General features: G+C 37.3%; 1 long non-coding RNA gene across 2 annotated transcripts in view; it reads left to right on the top strand.

Moving 5' to 3' along the window:
• Window positions 1-443: 443 nt before the first annotated feature.
• LOC121028103 (uncharacterized) overlaps window positions 444-15,683 on the top strand; it is a 28,070-nt gene continuing 12,830 nt past the window's right edge. The window contains exons 1-2 of one of the 2 annotated variants that reach the window (XR_005789072.1): window positions 444-582; window positions 6,934-7,069. This is a non-coding gene — a long non-coding RNA (uncharacterized LOC121028103). Of the gene's footprint in view, window positions 583-3,326; window positions 3,394-6,933; window positions 7,070-15,683 lie in introns of those variants that run through there. The other variant, XR_005789071.1, reaches the window with a different exon arrangement.

The raw sequence follows: 15,683 nt of genomic DNA, 5'->3' as shown, positions 1-15,683 counted from the left end.
ATTTTAGTTTCCATTTCCCAGTCCCCACTCTTTCACAGGCTCCCAAAAGCACTCCCCCTTTTTCCCACTAACACTGGGCAAACAGAAGTGGCACCCTAATCCTAACACTTTACTTTGTGCTGACGGGGGTCCATATTTCCCCCTTGGATTCTTTAAACGCACTCAGCTCTTAACTATTTGATCTTAACAGTAACTGAAAATGGTGTTATGTGAATAAGCAGACAGCCAGTCTCACTACAGCTCAGTTTTGTTGAGACAATTTTTCTGAGATTTATCTCACTTGCCCCTCCAGCAAGTGAACTTTTAGACCATTCTCCTCTCTCCCACTTTCTCTTCTGTCCTTTCTCTTTCTTTCCTGTTTGTGCTGCTATACCTAGTGAAACACCAGCTTTTAGTTTGACTGCTGTTTATCTTTTATGCTTGGCCCTAGGAAAAGCCAATAGACCCAGTTGCTGAAGAATTGGAAGGACTAAAAATCTGTTTTTCAAAAAAAGTTACCATTGTGGAAAATGTCTACAGAGGCAGCTGTTCTATCCAGAGAGGAACGTCAAAAGTTGCACAGAATTTCCACTACTTCTGAAAGTGAGTCTTTAAAAAAATCAGCTTAGTAAATGCCAGTCCTTGAATGGAAAATTTCATTTTGGCAGGATTTCCGGCAAAGAATGGCAGAGCAGAGGCCAAGAGGCTTTGACATTTATTTACTTGTATTTTGAAATCCCACATGGGTCTTGAAATAGGAGCTCTTGAGGGAAAGACCCCTCGCCCCTCAAAAAAAAAAATTAATTTCTAAGTTTGGAAAGTTTTTAACTTTCATATAAGCTACTTAAAGCTTTATAGTTCCTTTGCTGTGAGTTAATAAAGTAAAATAATATTCATTAGTGGCTTTTCTGCAGTTAACTTATTATAGCATTATACTGAAAATGCATGATGTTAAATAGAGTTTCTAAAAGCAGCAAAAAAGAAAAATGATACTAGTTGTTTTAAATGATTAATATGATTAGAATTAAATTTGCTCAAATTAGGTTAATTAAGTAAAATAGTAGCTTTCATAATTCATTTCTTAACAATATTATATAAAGCAAATTGTTAATGGCCTAGTTTTCACAGAGCTACATCAAATTGATAAGGAAAAAATAGACTATTAAGTAGGTAAATGGGCAAAGGAAATAAACAAATGAATATAATGCCAAAGGAAAACTTAGAGACCTTCCAGAATGGTGCAAAATAATGAATGGCTTAGTGGGCTCCCTGTGAGAAGAAAACAGGGATTTGATGGGAGGGTGGACCCTAGGAAGAAGGTAAGGATATGAAAAAAATTGACACTGTGTACAATGTGTTGACTCACCTCTCAACCCTGCCACTGTCAGCTCGGGGATATCTGCAAACTCTCTGAGAGGAGGAAATGCAAACACATGACTAAAAACTTCTCAGGGCACCTAGGTGGCTCAGTTTTCTAAGCCTTCAAATCTCGATTTCAGCTTAGGTCATGATTTCGCGGTTAGTCATAATATCCAGCCCCAAGTCGGCTGGGCATGGAGCCTGCTTAAGATTCTCTCTGTCCCTTTCTCTCTTTCTGAAAGAAAAAGAGAAAGAGAGAGGGAGAAAGAGAGAGAGAGAGGGAGAGAGGGAGAAAGAAAGAGAGAAAGAAAGAAAGAAAGAAGGAAGGAAGGAAGGAAGGAAGGAAGGAAGGAAGGAAGGAAGGGGGAAAAAAGGAGAGAGAGGGAAAGAAAGGAGAGAGGGAAAGAAAGAGAGAGAGAAAGAAAAGGAAGGAAAAAGAAAGAAAAAGAAAAAAGAAAATTTAGAAAAAAATTCTTAGCTGCCTTCGAAGTCAGAACATTATACACAGTAAAAAAATGAAGAGCATTAAAAAATGTTCTAATACCCAGGGATGTCAATGTTGGGATAAGCATGCTCACATGTATTGCTGGTCAGAGTTTGACTTTCTGCAACATTTTTTAAAATGCTTATTTATTTCTGAGAGACAGAGAAAGGGAGAGCAGGGGGGAGGGCCAGAGAGAGAGGGAGACAGAGGATCTGGATCCGAAGTGAGCTCTGTGTGGACAGCAGAAACCCTGATGCGAGGCTGGAACTCAGGAACCACGAGATCATGACTTGAGCTGAAGTTGGATACTTAACCGACTGACCACTCAGGTGCCTCTCTGCAACATTTTTAAAATAAGTTTACAATACCTACTAGATCCTAAAATGGACAATATCTATTAGATCCTAAAATTAGACACAGTGAAGGAAAGAATAAACAAAACTAAAAAGACAACCTATGAAATGGGAGAAGATTTTGCAAGTGACATATCCAATAAAGGGTTAGTATGCAAAATATGTATAGAACTTATAAAACTCAACACCCAAAAAACAAATAATCGAATTAAAAATGGGGAGAAGATATGAACAGACATTTCAGAATGGCTAAAATCCAAAACACAAGAAACAACAAGTGTTGGGGAAAATTTGTAGGAAAAGAAGCTCTCATGCATTGTTGGTGGGAATGCAAACTGGTACAGCCACTGTGGAAAACAGGATGGCGTTTCCTCAAAAGTTAAAAAATAAAACTACCTTATGATCCAGCAATGGCACTACTGGCTATTTACTCAAATAATACAAGAACACTAATTCAAAGGGATATATGCAGCAACTATGTTTACAGCAGCATTATTTACAGTAGCCAAAATAGGAAAGCAGCCCAAATGTCCATCAACTGATTAAGAAATGGATAAAGAAGATGTGGCATAATAAGGGAATGGTTTTAACAAAGTGTGATGCTTTCACATTTTGGAGTTCAATTCTGTTATGTATCCATTAAAAAGTATGCAATGTCCTTGGTCCTCAAACTTGAAATTGCATAAGAAATTCCTTATTAAACATTCTGCTTACTGGATAGATCCATAGAGTTTCTAATTCAGTAGTCCTGAACAGGGGTAGTTTGATTTTTAACTTTTGGAGGAAACTCCATCCTGTTTTCCACAATGTCTGTACCAGTTTGCATTCCCACCAACAGTGCATGCGAGCTTCTTTTCCTACAAATTGTCCCCAACACTTGTTGTTTCTTGTGTTTTGAATTTTAGCCATTCTGACAGGAGTGACATGAGACCTCACCGTGGTTTTAATTTGCATTTACATGACGATGAGCGATGTTAAGCATCCTTTCATGTGTCTGTTGGCCATCTGGATGTCTTCTTTGGAGAAATGTCTCTTCTGTGTCTCCCTCTCTCTGTGCCCCTCCCCCACTGACACTGTGTCTCTCTCTGCCTCTCAAAAATGAATTAACACTTAATTTTTTTTTTTTTTAATTCAGACTTCTAGTATTATTTGTCAAATCATAGAATATTCTTTCATGGCAGCTATTAGCTGGAGCTGGACACTGCTACTCCTTAAGAGGTAAAGGGTAAAGGAGCATGGGCTCTCAATTTTGCTATGGTCTATACTCTTCCCCAACCCCTGGTTTTCTTGTTATGTTACTCACCTGAACTCTTTAAGTATTTGCATATGTCAGCCCTGATTTACATGTGACAGATCATGTCAAGTGAATAAAGAGACAGAATAGAGAGAATAATATATCCTATTTTTGTTCAAAAAAAAAATAATGTACATAAAAGTGTACTTACATATACAAATACGGATACACACACACACACACACACACATATATATATATATATATATACACCAATGTTTCTCAACATTTTTCATTATTGCCCCCCAAGGAGCCCTTTCAGACTTTTTTTATCCCTAATTGCCCTCCTCCCATTAAATTTTAATACCACAGATACACCGTATTTCTGTTCATGTCCTGTAATTCTTGGGAGGGTCAAAAACAATTGTAATACCTAACATCCATTCCTCCAAGAATCAATTTTCAACACTTGGGAGCAATATCACTGCCAACTGAGAATGTATAATATATATTTATAATTCTTTTTTTTCTTTTTATGGATACTGTATTTATCTATACATATTGATTCTTTAAGAATTTTGTTAACATTTATTCATTTTTTTTTTAATTTTTTTTTCAACATTTATTTATTTTTGGGACAGAGAGAGACAGAGCATGAACGGGGGAGGGGCAGAGAGAGAGGGAGACACAGAATCGGAAACAGGCTCCAGGCTCTGAGCCATCAGCCCAGAGCCTGACGCGGGGCTCGAACTCCGGGACCACGAGATCGTGACCTGGCTGAAGTCGGACGCTTAACCGACTGCGCCACCCAGGCGCCCCTGCATTTATTCATTTTTGAAAGACAGAGAGTGACACAGCGTGAGTTGGGGAGGGACAGAGGGAGAAAGGGAGACACAGAATCCAGAGCAGGCTCCAGGCTCCAAGCTGTCAGCACAGAGCCCGACATGGGGCTCGAACCCACAGACTGCGAGATCATGACCCGAGCTGAAGTTGGATGCTTAACCGAATGAGCCACCCTGGTGCCCCTAACATATTGATTCTTTTTATCATTAAAAAGAAAGACACATATCCATCTTTTATTGTACCTCCAGTAGATAAGATTGGAGGTGTGACGTAAAAAGTAACTAAATTTTTCTTCTAGAACTTACAATGGCTTGTTACAATATGCTTGTATTACAGTCCTATTTCTTTAATCCATTAAAAGAATGAATGAATTAGTAGTTTAAATTATAATTTGTTTTGTAAGAATCATAGGCATTCTCATTTGTAGAACAGCAATATATGTTGTTGGTCAGGGGTCTTCTAGGTGATACATGGTTTGGAATAACTGATAAGCAAAGAACAAAATACAAATCATTTGCCTTCCTTTAAAAAAGGACACCTTGCATATCTTTTAGAATTGAAAGCATGGTATTAGCAACTTTAAATAGCTAAAATAAAATAAAATAAAAAAATAAAATAAACAATAAAACAACAAAGGTCACCAAGCTCTACTCTTAGAGTTGTTTTCTGAACCACCGCAAGAGATACAGGTGTGGTTTCCCTGCTTTCCTCAAATGTAAAAGGTTAGTTAACAAAGGAAAAAAGGCTTTTAAAAGTCCATTTTAGAAATGGAGTTTTATTCTTCTGGGATACAGTTTGATTTAGAAAAATTTAAATCATTAACAAGTTAACCTTTTATGTGTATTAGACATTGGTAGGAATATTCATAAAGTACCTTTTCTAGAAAGTCTTCCTGGAAAGAGTTTGTTTTATCTCGTTATGATCCCCAAAGTAGAATTAGGAGAACTCCTTATGGGCTCTCAAAGCCGGTATTTTTCCATAGTCCTAAATTATGTGTAAATGTTTCAGACTGTACTTCATTTGATAAACTCATTAGGATCTTGATTACGAGTGTGTTGTTAGTCATAGAAGGCATATAGTAGGCGTTTAATGCTTGCTGCAGGATGAAAGAATCAGTAAATGGACAACATCCTGCTGAACTGCCTTACTGTACAAATATAAACAAATTTCAAATATTGAAGCAATGTTATGAGCAATTACTTTCTGAAAACAAAAGTTTACTGGACAATTGAAAAGAGCTGATTGATTACTCACGTACAAATGGTTTTTAGATAAAACTTTGCTCTTAAAATTATTGTCAAAAGGAAAATTGAAAGTGGCATTCAACTACATGTATTTTTCATATTTGTACATTTAATTCATTTTTTAAGAAAACATTCTTTGTGATTTCTAAGGCTTTGATATTTATATGACCAACATTAATGTATCTGAAATACAGAATTCAGAATCATAGCTTGTATCAATGTGACCTATTTTTTAAAAAATTTATTAAATCAAGGGTTTGTAGTAGATGCCCTGAGATCCCTTACAAAAGCAATCCCCCAATTTTCTTATTTTTAATCAATGGCTGTGTTGACCTCAACCACATGGGGGAAAATACCATCTAGTAGTAACAGAACTTGGCATCAGAAAGTCATGGATTTGAATACTGACTCTAACACGAGTCAAATCACTTTATCTCTCTAAGACTCAACTTGTAAATTTATATAATGTATATAAAACCTATTTTTCAAAACTGCTGTGAGGAAGAAATGAGCCATTGTACTTAAACTGCAGAGTTGGAACTCCATAAAAGTTGTCTTTCTTATCTGTTGGAACTTTACTATGACATAAGACAGTAGATCTCACTCTGTTAGTCCTCATTGGCCTAAATATGCCATATTTATATCCTTATGACTTTAGGGATGACTTTTAGAACTGTCCTTGACACCTGGGAACACTCAGCCTGACTTCTTACCCATGTTTAGAACAATTTTTTACCTTCCTATCTATGTGGGGGCCAATTCCTGGTCTCCAGTATTTCCCCTGCGCAGGCAGGGGACTGACACATCAAAATCCTCTCCCTGGTCTCTGGTGGTTTGGCTGACTTGATTCCTGACACAAGAGGCCAATGATCTTGCTATTAAGATCTCCTTATTAAGTTCACAAAGTGTAGCGTAGTAGTTGAAAGAGAGAAAATGTTGCTTGACAAGAATGCACACACAGGAATTCATCTCAAGAAAGTAAAAAAAGAATGATTTCCCAAAACACAGCATTTTCTGAAAAGGTGCCAAAAGAATGGCCTCATGTCCATAGCTTCCTTAAAACCTAGAAAGTCTCCCTTGAATGAGGGTCACCAATGATACTTAAGTCAGCTTCTTGGCATTTGAAGAACAATGTGTCTTTGAACTTTGTAATCGTGATTTCACTTCTTTGTGATCTTTCCGAATTCCCTTTTATATTTAAAATGTTCCTTTTGTCCTGAATTTCCTCTCAAGTTTAAAAATAGCCGTTTGACTATAGGCATTTCATGTAAGCACATCAAAGAAAGCTACAAATCTTCTTTGTATCTGCATGACAACTCTAAATAAAACTCAGGTTTTTAGTCTTGGCTCACTTTTGTATTCGAAACTGAAGTTACTCTCTGTTTCTATCCTGTCAAATATTATCAGTGCTTATTGGTTTATCAAATGTATTTCCAGGCAACCTGTTCCACCCAGAAAAGAAGTTACTTATGAATGAAAGTCTTACCCTTGTTAGGAAAGAGGAGGATCATTTGAATCAATAAAGGAAGGCATTATCAGAAAGGCATTCAGGAAGCAGAATCCCATGCCTCAGGTATGTGTATGGAGGATATCTAAAAATAATTTTTGCATTTAGAGTTAAAACCGATATTTTTTTCCTGTACATACACACATTCTCACACCCACTCCTACTGAAATCTACTCAGAATTGTTAAAATAATAAGTGTTATCGGTTAAAATACAGGAAAAGGCCATGACATTCATTATAAATAGCTCTTGTTATTTGACTCATTCCTGACGTAATGGGAGATAACAGTGCTTGGATTCTGGATAATTTGATCTTACAGCTGGAAGAAGTATCAACAGCTCATCTAGTTTGTTACAGTGCCATAATTGGTCTTATTTTCTAACACATCCAGCCATGCTTAATAAGAACTAGCTACTTCTTACTTAAACCTTCAATATCTAATAGTCAAGAATGCTCCACACCATTGTTTCTCAAACTATCCGCAATCCAAGACTTGCACTGGTTCTCTATACTGAGTAACAAACGCGTGCCCCACCACCCTTTAGCAGCTTAAATCAATCTATAATTATTACTTCATAGTATCTATCAATTAAGAATCTAGAAGCAACTTAGTTGGGTGTTTCCAGGTTCAGGGTCTCTCTTGAGATTGTCGTCAAGCTGTGGGCCAGAGCTGGAGTCATCTAGAAAAGAATCGTCCCCTAAACTCACTCGTGGTGGTTTGCAGTCTCAGTTCCTTATGACTATTAGCTATATAGCTCAGTTTTTTAAACCATGTGGTTTTCTCCCTACTGCTGCTCATGGCATGACTTCTCAAGTACAAATAATCCAAAAGAGAGAAAGCTCAAGAAGGAGGCCACAGCTTGTACAATATAATCTTGGAAATGACAAACCATCAATTCTACCTTATGCTACTGGCCACATAGACCAGTAAGATGTGAGAGATGGATGATGGCACAAAGCTGTATCAGGCGTCCGTGATCATTTGGGGGCCAGTTAGAAGCTTACTTGTAAGAAGTTTTTCTCTTAAAAATGTCTAATCTGGGGCGCCTGGGTGGCGCAGTCGGTTAAGCATCCGACTTCAGCCAGGTCACGATCTCCCGGTCCGGGAGTTCGAGCCCCGCGTCAGGCTCTGGGCTGATGGCTCAGAGCCTGGAGCCTGTTTCCGATTCTGTGTCTCCCTCTCTCTCTGCCCCTCGCTCGTTCATGCTCTGTCTCTCTCTGTCCGAAAAATAAATAAACGTTGAAAAATGTCTAGTCTGGGGTGACTGGGTGGCTCAGTTGGTTGAGTGTCTGATTTCAGCTCGGGTCATGATTTTATGGTTCATGAGTTCGAGCCCCACGTATCTGTGCTGATAGCTCAGAGCCTGGAGCCTGCTTCAGATTCTGTGTCTCCTATTCTCTCTGTCCCTCCCCTGCTTGTGCTCTGTCTCTCTCTCTTTAAAATAAATAAACATTACAAAATTTAAAGAAAATGTCTAATCTATCACACATTGAACAGATTTATTTGCCATTCTAATTTATGCAAAATGGCTTCTACAATTAGATTTAAGGCTCTAGGGCAAAAGGGACTTTATCTTATTCACGGCTGTATTGCTACAGGTAATTGAGTGATGACTGGAACAATTTAGTAAACACATCCTATTTTTAAAGCTGCTAAAACAATGTTATGGGCTAAATATTGATATCCCCCTGAAAATGCATATTTTGAAGCCCTAAGTGAATGTGATAGGATTGGAAGACAAGGGCTTTGGGAGGTAATTAGGGTTAGATTAGGTCATGACAGTGAGGCCTTCAAGACATATTAGTTGGTTTTATGAGAAAGAAAAAGGGATTCAAGAGAAAGAGAAAGCTATCTCTTTCCCAATCTCCCTCATCCTCTCTCTCCCTCCATCCCTTTTTTTTCCCCTTCTTCCCTCCCCACATGCCTCTCTCCTTTCTACTGTCTTCCGTCTTCCTCTTCCCCCTCTTTCCTCATAGCAAGCCCTGTGAGCACACAGTGGAAAGCCAAGCCAGGAAGAGAGATCACTACAGCATGATCAAGCTGGCACTGTGATAGTGGATTTCCAATATTAGGAATTGTGAGAAAATAAATTTCAGTCATTTAAGGCATCTGTTCTGTAGTTTGTTTGCTTGTTGCTATATTTTAAGTAGGCTTCTGGTCCAGGGTGGAGCCCAATGGGGCTTAAACTCACCCTGAGATCAAGACCTGAGCTGAGATCAAGAGGTGGATGTCTAACCAACTGAGCCACCCAGGCCCCCCTTTTCTATGGTATTTTGTAATGGCAGCCTGAGCAGACTAAGACAGAAAGGAAATCCAGAAATTAAAGTAACAAAGCCATTTAGGGATTTAACACTTCAGGATTGGGATGTGTCCAGTAATAACTAAACTAAATCCCTTAGGCTGAAGTTTAAATTTATGTCCTCATATTAAATTCTCTGTTTGCCATTCATTGCCACAGTGTACCAGGCACTGTGTTATATGAGAAATGTGCAGATAATAGGTTGTCCCACAAACAAATGAAAGGCATAAACTAAAGGAGAGATACATTAATAGCAAAACTCCTCTTTAGAGGGGACTTTCATGACATCTCCCCATGTTTCTCCTAACTCTCTCTCTCCAGCATATTAATCTGTTTTATTTTCATCAGAGGATTTAGCTTGTTTACAATTTTCTCTCTTGTGTACCTATGTGCCTAGTTTTTGTTTGCTTCCTGACCTTTGCCCTCTCCTCCAACTACACAAGATGTAAGCTCTGGAGGGTAGAGGGCATCCCAGTGGACTTGACGATTATTTTATTTACTAGCCTGCCTAGAACTGGATGTGGCTTGAACTAAGCATGTACCATGTACACATTGAAGGAATAGAGTTAATGTAGAAGTACGTTCAAAGCAAGATGGAATCTTTTACTCTCTTCTACAAATCCTGTCTCCAAATGTCATGACAAGGCCTATAATTCTACTTTTTTTTCTTTTATGCTTTCAGTTAAGGTTTCGCTTTTCAGTGTTGGGATCACAGGCTTTGTTTTGCCACTGAGTCCCTTTTTCCTCACTTTTTCAGTTGTGGACCAGAGTATGAGCCGAATATTTGTGTTTCTATGCAGTGATGCTGCTTTTAGCCTTTACATTACCTCATTTAGTTTGGAACTAAGTGGTGTCAAATGGGAGTTTTGCATGAATAAGGACGGCAGATGAATCTGTTCCAATTAAATGGAAATTAAAGAGACATTTTCAAGGACGTTCATTCAAAAAATTGATCTGCTTTGCAATTAGTCTCCTGTAAAATTATTTTTCAGTAGCCATGGAAATCACTAACCCACTAACCCAAGATAAGTAAAGTAGATGTCTTTCTCAGAATTTATAAGAACCTGAAGGGGAAAAAAAAGATTTTTTTTTTTAATCGGAATTTTATTGTTGCTAATTTTGAACCGTTCATTTATGAATGGAGCAGCGTGAGAGATGGCTGGGAAGAAAAACACCGAGTTCTGCTCTGCGCACTAAGCACTTGACAGACTGCTTGATTTTCCCATTGGATACTGAGGACAGTCCAGCCACAGCAATATTAGGGTCCCGCTTTATAGTCAAGGAAACTGATACCCACAAAATGAAAGGATTCACCCACAGTCAGTAGAGCCAGCACATGGAGGAAAAGAGCCATCAACCTCAGCTCATTTGACTCCCATTCACCTCAAGACCATGGATAACTGGTTGCTGAATAATTGCTCAAGTCTGATTTCAAGCACTTTCTAATGTGTAATCTTGACAACTATGGTTGCACAATAAATGGAACACAGTTTCCCAAAGTTTGTCCTGAGGGAAGGATATTATCTTGGAATACTAATAGGGGTTATCTGGGGGGGAAAAAGTTGCCAGGGGGAAAATTTAAGAAAAGCTGAGTTGAATGCAATTAAATCACTTTAAAATAAAGCAAAACAAATAACCCTTTGGCACTTATCAGAGCCTTTAATATGCTAATGTGCCTTATGCTAATGTTCCCAGTGAAATAAATCTCAGTGGAGGTGGTTTAGTGCCTAGAGATGGAAATGGTGGGGGGCGGGGTTGAGACAGTACAATGAACTTACCAGAAGTATTTGAACATCTAATATTTTTCCTTGGCAGAATATTTTATAGGACTAAAGCTCTATGGATTATGGTTTGTGAAATCCTTGTGTAAATTATTAGAGCAAAAACAAAGCAGCAAAGCAGCAGGTAGAAGGAGTCTTCCACTAGGGCTACTAATTATACTGATTAAATATCACCATGTGGACATAAAAGATGTTCTTTTCTAAGAAAAGGCTATAATAAGAATAATAGAAAATTGGTACCAATTAATATTGATGAAATGATTCCCTCCACCCACCTTGCTTCCCCTGAGTCCTTTCTTCTATCTCCAGTTTTGTTTTTTCCATCTGTAGGGTCCTAAGTCTCAGTCTCTGTGGCACCTAAAGCCTTAACGAATTCACTCAGGAAAAGAATAAATTGTCACTCAGAATAACAGAGCGTTCTTTACAAAGAGTTGAGTAGTTCATCAGTTCTCTCAACTGGGGATTGATAAAATTACAAAACAAATAAATAAATAAATAGACAAACAAGAACAAAACAAAAAAACCTATATAAGATTTAACAGAAAGCTAACAGTCTTCTACCGGATAAGAACCCAAAAATAACAAAAAAGTCAAGGGTAGGGATGGGTGGATGTCAGAGGAGAGGGGAACTACTTACCTTTGACTGTAAATTATTTTATAAAAAAATACATTTAAAAAAAACAATTAAGGGGCGCCTGGGTGGCTTAGTCAGTTGAGCATCTGACTCAGCTCAGGTCATGATCTTACTGCTGGTGAATTGGAGCCCCACATCAGGCTCTGTACTGACAGCTCAGAGCCTGGAGCCTGCTTTCAATTCTGTCTCCCTCTCTCTGCCCCTCTTCTGCTCATACCTGTCTCTTTCTCTCAAAAATAAATAAACATTAAAAAATAAAGCAAAAAATTTTAAAGTACAAAGGGCATATACTTGAAAAACTTCTATAAATTATTGTGATCTCATAACACGCTTGTATTATATAAGTATGTTTGTATGTGTATGTATGTGCCTTAGTCTATTCAAGCTGCTGTAATAAACATACGTGGCGCAACCCATAAACATTAAGAATTTATTTCTCACAGTTCTGGAGTCTAGAAATCCGAGATCAAGACACCAACATGGTCATATGCCACGGAGAGCCCTCTTCTGTTCACAAATTCCCGCCTTCTCTTGCATTCTTATACAGCAGAGGGCAGAGACAGGAAGCCAGCATTCTTGCAACTTTTATAAGGACATTAATCCTATTCACGAGTGCTTTACTCTCATGACCTCATCTAATTCTAATTATCTCCCAAAGGCCTGACCTCCTAATATCATCATATTGGGGGAGTAGGATTTCAACATATGAATTGGGGGGAGGGGCATGAATATGCAATACGTAACAATGCACGAAAAGATTTTTCTATACAGGCACCTGACTGAGAGCTGGAAGTGGGGAACTACTATTATAACCTGAATCCTCAAAACAAAGTACGGGCCCTCAATCTCTTGTTTGAAACCCTTATTATTTTTGCAGAGCAAAGAAAATAAATACATACCTTAATACAGTGAGTACTGGATAATATTCAAAGGGTATGGAACTCTGGAATGTAACATAATACTATTTGTCTAGTAAAGCATGGATGTTCACACAAAAAGTAAAATAAATGTAGATTGTAACAAGGCCAGACATCAGTACAGATCAGGATGCGACATTTAAACTGTCTTTTAATTTTCAGAGTATTTTCAGATCTATGTTATCAACCCCTACCCCCACCACCAAAGGTGGCACTCCATAGAATTAATGAGGCCTAGTGAAATAATTTACTTGATTTCAGTCTTATGCTTTGTGAAATTGACCTCAGCTACATTTTATTGTCCAAAAGCACTTTGTCTTATGATTCTGAGTCTGGGGTTTAATAGTAATGAATGATATCTGCATGAAAAGGAAGATTCATGTTTCTTAATTCCTTTTGGTTAGAAAGAGTGGATGGAATGCCATTAACTGGGAAATAGGAAGAATGCTAAATAATAAGTAGGTAATTATGGGAGAAAATTATTTCCACAACTAAATTGAAGAATGTTTGAATGTGAAATTTATTTATTTATTTATTTATTTGTTTTATTTTATTATTTTTTTAATGTCTATTTTTGACACGGAGAGTGCATGCATGCTTAGTGGGGAAGGGGCAGAGAGAGACGGGGAACAGAGGATCTGAAGCAGGCTGTGTGCTGACAGCAGAGAGCCTGCTGCAGGCCTCAAACTCAGGAACAATGAGATCATGACCTGAGCTGAAGTCAGATGCTTAACCTACTGAGCCACCCAGGCGCCCATGAACTTTATATATTAATGAGAGTCAACATAGCACAGCAGCTAAGAACATGGCTATAGTTCGACATTTGTGGGCTGTGAATGTATTTGCTTTCATGGGCTGTTTCCTTCACTGAAAAATAAATACATACATACATACATACATAAAATTATATTATTATATTTTGAGTGCATGTTGGCATAAGGAATCATTATTATATGTTCAGTATTATCATATTCATTGCATTTATTATATAATCAATGTTATGATGTTCTTTTTTTGCTTCTGATTTTAGAAAAAAATTCAGATTAAAACATTTTTTGTCTTCCTAAAATATGGCGGGCCCTTGGCATTGTGTCCATGTGCCTCATGGACAAGTCAACCCCTGTTAAGACAGATTCTGGTGCCAGACTGCCTTGGTGCAAATCCTAGCATCTCTACTTAGCAGTTTACTTTTCTGCTTAATTTGTTCTGCAAAATGGGGAAAATAAAATTCCTACATCACAGTGTTGATAAAAGAATAAAAGTAATTACCTTTTGTCAAGCACTTAGATAAATGCTTGTTAAATTTACTTTCTCCCAGCTTATACATATTTATCTCACTATTTAAAAAAAAATTTGATAATGCAGCTGAAATTTTTCTGAATAGAAACAAGCTTCTTCTCGCCTAGGAAGACAAATAATGATAAAGAAATATGTTGGATTCAACTGAGAGAAGATGGGAGGGAGGAAGACATTGAGAAGGGATACATTTCCCGGGCTAGATTGCCTGATTCCACAACTTGGTGCTGCCATTTGATAACTGTGTGATCCTGAGCAGGCTATTTAATATTTGTAAGCTCTGTTTCCATACTTTTGAAATGTAGATAAAAAATAGCATCCAATTTACAAGATTATTGTTGGCTTAAATGATCATTTAATGATATACTTAACAATAGTGGCTGCATAATAAACAATAATAAAATTAACACTTATCTGTTTTTCTTCATAACTTTTCCACTTTAGTTCTCCCTTATTACTGCCCCCTGTTTTTTTGCAACCAGTTCACAGCTCCAGCTCTATGGAGTGACACTGTTGATGGGGGGACCACAGTGGTCTCCTGTTCCTCCCTCTGTCCTCTGTGTGTGTAAACAAATATCAAACTTATACACTCAGGAAATCCTACAATATAAATAAAAACTCTTTATCATTAAAAAATTATCTTTCTTGCTATATTTTCACTAATCTCTGCAAACAGATCCTTTCTAAATTTGTATTATCAATTTAGCTATTACTAAAAAGAAGGGGGGGCGGGACAGGGAGGTAGGGAGAAAAAATTAGGAGATAGGAAAGAAATGTTAAATGTAACTTCCAATTAATTTGCTGTATATATCATCGGTTCTAAAGAAGAATCTCAGATAAATGACCAGTATCAAGAACTGAAATACTTATATGCAAGCCAATTCCTAATATTTTCAAGATAAAATAATGTTTCGGGAGTAAAATACAAATGAAAGCCCATGTAAGTGTGGGGCCCTGGAAAAGTGCTGAGTGTCCTCTTGTCTTAGAACAGGACTGCTTAGATGTTTTCTAATTCTCTCCTATTCTCTTCTATTCTTCCACACTTTTAAGAATGAAAGGGGTAAGATGTATGTGTATATTTGGTACTCATAATCTCTTTTAATGGTTGGCTTGTATTCAACAAAAGTCCCTAATTCAATGAAGTGGTATATCTTTAATGGAAGAATAACAAAGAAGGATAATTTGCATTTCCTGTTTGGTAAAGTAAATATAACATGGAATTTAGGAAGTGGTTACTAATATTGTCAGGAGGTGGTTTATGTACTATTACAAAAGATTTGCTTTCCAACTCAAGTCATGTATATGGGCTTAATTTATAGGTCATAAAGGAAAGAGTTGAGAATTTGAAATTGAATTGAAAACAAGCATACTTTAGGATTAGCTTATGAGTGTATGTAAATATATAAACACTTTTTTAAAATATGGGGCAGAGGAAAATATTTACAACCTATCTGTCTATTCATATGAGATTTTCCTACAATTTGATTGCTTAGTTTATTTTCTGTGGGTTAAGGAAACTAAAGATGACTTCTTTGGTGATGTAAAAAATTCAGACACTTCATAAGACAAGCTGCATCCCACTACAGATTATTTATTTCGGGTTATTTATATTTGTATTTAGCTATTTTCATTATTCTTTAGGGAATTGGTGAAAACTTAATTTATAGGCCAAAAAGTCTTGTACTTCCCTAACTACAAACTGTGGCCAGAAAGTATTAATGAGAGGATTAATTCTTCTGACTTTATTTCCAA

The sequence above is a fragment of the Herpailurus yagouaroundi genome, unplaced genomic scaffold (genome assembly GCF_014898765.1).
Source record: "Herpailurus yagouaroundi ecotype Mexico unplaced genomic scaffold, PumYag 100, whole genome shotgun sequence".
NCBI lineage: Eukaryota > Metazoa > Chordata > Mammalia > Carnivora > Felidae > Herpailurus > Herpailurus yagouaroundi.
The sequence above is the reverse complement of the archived record's forward strand: the minus strand, read 5'-3'. Positions and strand labels throughout refer to the sequence as shown.